Source organism: Asparagus officinalis, chromosome 1, assembly GCF_001876935.1.
Source record: "Asparagus officinalis chromosome 1, Aspof.V1, whole genome shotgun sequence".
Taxonomy (NCBI): Eukaryota; Viridiplantae; Streptophyta; class Magnoliopsida; order Asparagales; family Asparagaceae; genus Asparagus; species Asparagus officinalis.
This window is the reverse complement of record NC_033794.1, coordinates 20735660-20739555: the sequence shown is the minus strand read 5'-3', so window position 1 is coordinate 20739555 and position 3896 is coordinate 20735660. Positions and strand designations below refer to the sequence as shown.

The window sequence follows — 3896 nt, the reverse complement described above, 5'->3', positions numbered from 1 at the left end:
ATGGAATGAAAAGTCTCCTTCTTGATTCATGGTTAGATGGAAAGACTTGGAATGCTGTAATCTCAAAAATCCCAATTATACTAGAAAATTTTCTAGACCAAATATTATCGTGAGAGCTATCTTCAGATTCAATAAGGGCTACCATTGTGAAAAATGCATCTCATTAATACTTGCAAGTTGCAACTGACAACAAATCCTAAGTTGTGTTTGACTTGGTACGTTTCCTCCCTGTTATGACATTAGATTTACCTTAATGCAATAGAATCAGGGGCAGTTTGAGAATTTTTTTTCCTTTGAGGTCACATATATAGTTATGCATATAAATTAGTAACTTATACTATACAAGTTCAATCTAATAAAAAGTTTATTTATACAATAATCACAAAGATCTCAATATGGATATTTTTCATTGTCATTTTCATATCAATACAAGATCAAGTTTTCATTTTTATAGCAAAAACTATCAAAATACTACTAAAATCAAACATTGACTTCATAATTGTTCTTTATGTGGTCTTATGTTTCACTTCATTGGGGGGGCCTATAAATATTATATGGGGGCACCCATATGAATTTGTTACTCATTAATAAAAAATTCAAAAGCCGTATGGGGTCAAGTGACCCCACAAGTCTCTACTATGGATCCATCCATGAATAGAATGGACTCAGGATTTAACATTCTCCAAGATATGGAAACAATGCGAAGATTTCACCATGAACAAGAATATAGAAAACATAACAAGTCAAAAATCTGGACAGAGGAAGAAAATTACAAGATTTTTACATGCATTTGTGAAGACATAATGCAGATAACAACAAAGTTCAAGCATGCTTAACAACTAAATAAGCAGATAACACATGAACTTCTCCACCAGTCAGTTCCAAACTAAATAACAAATGATTAGAAACATAGAATGACATAAACACGCGTGTTGACAATGTAATTTAGGATATTTTTAGTTCTTTGAATATTATGTCACTATGTAAGTTTGTGTGCCTAAGATTTTAGTCGTTAATGATCAACATGCATAATATGTTACATAAAATCATCAATTCATGTGTGTGTAAAAATTCGATCTCCCGTTTGAGGGGTCGTTTGTATTTATAAGAATGGCTTATTACAAACTAAGAATCAAACGTTTACAGACAGAGGAGAAGGGAATGACCCTTCTTGTTTAACGTGGGTTCGTTGGCAGCGGTAGGACGCCTCCCTCAGTGCTCGCGCCGAGTTTGCTTCCCTTGGACGATCTGATTGACGATGCGGTTGGATCGACGTTGCGGTTGGAGCTTCAGTACGCAGTAGAAGCTCGGTTGAATGAGTTCGACAGCCGAGCAGTTGCCTGATTGCTCGGAGCCTAAGTATGCTGAGATCTCAAAGTTCGGTCCTCTTCAGCTGAGGATTCGAACGAGATCACGAACAAGCTGATTGCTAAGGAGTTTGCCAAGAGCTAAGCTCGGTTCTCTTAAAGCTTAAGAGAACTGATTGCCCAGGAGTCAAATAGGTACGGTCTTGATCAAGAGTTCAAGACCCAAGTCACCCCAAGTCACCTTAAAAGATCAAGTCCCAAAGAAGGCCAAGATATAAGAGTTTGAAGATGTCAAGCTCTTCTCAAAAGAAGAATGTCAGCCTCTGGTCCAATACCTCTTTCATATAGCCAAACGTGGCTTATAAATAGCCAAGGACAGTCATGGCCACTCCCTTCAATCATGTGGAGGGGGTGTACCCACTCCCTTAAATTGTGAGAAGTAACCATTCTCATGTTGGGTATGGTCATGAGGATAACAAATACCTTAAATCAAGGGATTTGACTGCTCACATGCTTCAAGTGGGCGGCTGACAGGCTAGGCGAGCTGGCGACCCTGCAGGCGGGCTGGCGACCCTGCAGGCGACAGGCGAGCTCAGCCTTCAGGCGAGGCTGTGCAAGCGAGCTTGCCTTATGCAGGCGAGCTTCAAGCCTTCAGGCAAGCGTGGCCTTCGGGCGAGCCTGGATCATGCAGGCGAGCTTCAAACTATCAGGCGAGCTTCAAGCGTGCAGACGAGCTTAGGTCATGCAGGCGAGCTCCCAACTGTCGGGTGAGCTTGCCTTGTGTGCGCGAGCTTCAAATATGCAGGCGAGCTTCAAGTGTGCAAGCGAGCTTGGGTCATGCAGGCGAGCTCCCAACTGTCGGGCGAGCTTGCCTTGTACGAGCGAGCTTCAAATATGCATGCGAGCTTGGATCATAAGCTTCAAGCTATCAGAAGAGCTCTGCAGGAGAGGTTGTACAGGCGAGCTAGCCTTCGGGCGAGCCTGGATCATGCAGGCGAGCTTCAAACTATCAGGCGATCTTCAAGCGTGCAAGCGAGCTTGGGTCATGCAGGCGAGCTCCCAACTGTCGGGCAAGCTTGCCTTGTGCGAGCGAGCTTCAAATATATAGGCGAGGCTGTGCAAGCGAGCCAGCCTCATTCAGGCGAGCTCAAAGCTTGAAGCCTTCAGGCGAGCTAAACTCCTTTGCAGGCGGGGTTGCTCTTTAGGCGAGCTCCAGAACATGCTACGAAGAACAAGTCGTAACTTTCAAATCGTAACTCGAAATTGGACGAATTATATATGAAAATCGCCTATCTCGACGAGACGGGGCCAACCAAACCCCCAATGGGCTTTGCCACCTCCGTTTCGCTAAATTTCTTACGGTTTAAGAGATATTAGCGTTTTCCCATTTTTTGCTCTTTCGGGTGAGGTTTTAGCAGTCTTGTTCTGAACTTCTCTGATAGGGATTAAAGGTAATTTTTATTGCCTACAATGTGCCCCTGGGAAAATCTATCCTTGGACTTATTTTGTTTAATGCATTTTATTTGATACACTTGATTTGGGCCCACGTTTCAGAGATTTTGATTATCATGACTATGGATCTTTATACTGTCATACACTTGAATAATTGAACTCTTGTTATGTATTCCTAACAGCCTGGGATTGAATGATCATTGCTTAGCTATTTATATAAATGCAAAAATATGCTATTAAATGCACAGATTACATAGGCTTAACATACCTATGAGGGAGGAATCACTTCCTGTAGATACACTGCTATGATTTGCACCTCCTCTGCTTGTATTATGGGAAATGGGGTGTGACAAGTACATCTCAAAATTTATCTGTATAGAGCATTTTATACTATAGTCAACCGTCATCCCAATTGAATATTAAAAAGTTAATATGGATATAGATTGAAAAGCTTCTTTAAATCACCAACCTAAACAAATCTTGCTAAGATAATAAATAGAATGATGAGAACAATTAAACAGATGTACCTTTAGATAGATTTTTTTTTTACCTCAGATATTCCATCTTTTACTTCCTGGTGAAAATGAGGACGAGATTTTGAGTAGTGGATTTTCCTTTATCACATGCATTCTACTGACAAAAAACAAACCACTGATAGTAAGAAAAATAACTCTTTTCTGAAGAAATTTTCTACAAACTATAATTTTCTCCAATTGTCTAGTTTATTAATCCTAAAGTTTTTGTTTATATCAAAATCCAGAACACCTAAAATTAACATAATGAAAGTGTATCCAAATATGTCATTTATCATTCTTCCCTTGAATTTATCACAAATTAAGAGGGTTTTAATGAAACCACTCCTCTTTTGAAACAAATATCATTGCTCGAAGCAGAAGCTAAGCAATATATCACAGGCAACACTCAATAAAAGCATTATTATCGTCTGAAATGTTTAACAAAATTTTGTTTGTCAATAATGGGTAGTCAGTCCTTAATATTCAACATAAAATTGCATTTAGGAACAAGAGAATCACAAGACTTGTCAAAAAGGTAACATGAACCCATCAGGTAATTTACCTACAAAGTCAGATACAAAAGAGGGGTGGGGTGGGGGGCTTTTTTGGGGGCGGGGGCGGG

At 40.1% G+C, this 3896-nt stretch overlaps 1 protein-coding gene and 1 pseudogene across 6 annotated transcripts in view; both read right to left on the bottom strand.

Annotated features, from left to right (window-relative positions):
• The window catches only part of LOC109831641, a 15090-nt pseudogene extending 11924 nt beyond the window's left edge, over positions 1 to 3166 (bottom strand).
• The window catches only part of LOC109820900 (pentatricopeptide repeat-containing protein At2g26790, mitochondrial), a 20607-nt gene that overhangs the window by 7171 nt on the left and 9540 nt on the right, over positions 1 to 3896 (bottom strand). For 3 of the 6 annotated variants that reach the window (XM_020387097.1, XM_020387113.1, XM_020387128.1), the window contains 2 exons: positions 3310 to 3392; positions 3028 to 3130 (listed from right to left, as the gene is read on the bottom strand). The exons of 1 other annotated variant lie outside the window; for it this stretch is intronic. The gene's annotated coding sequence lies outside the window, so the exon portion shown is untranslated. The remainder of the gene's footprint in view (positions 1 to 3027; positions 3131 to 3309; positions 3393 to 3896) is intronic. 2 more of the 6 variants (XM_020387101.1, XM_020387109.1) reach the window with 2 other exon arrangements.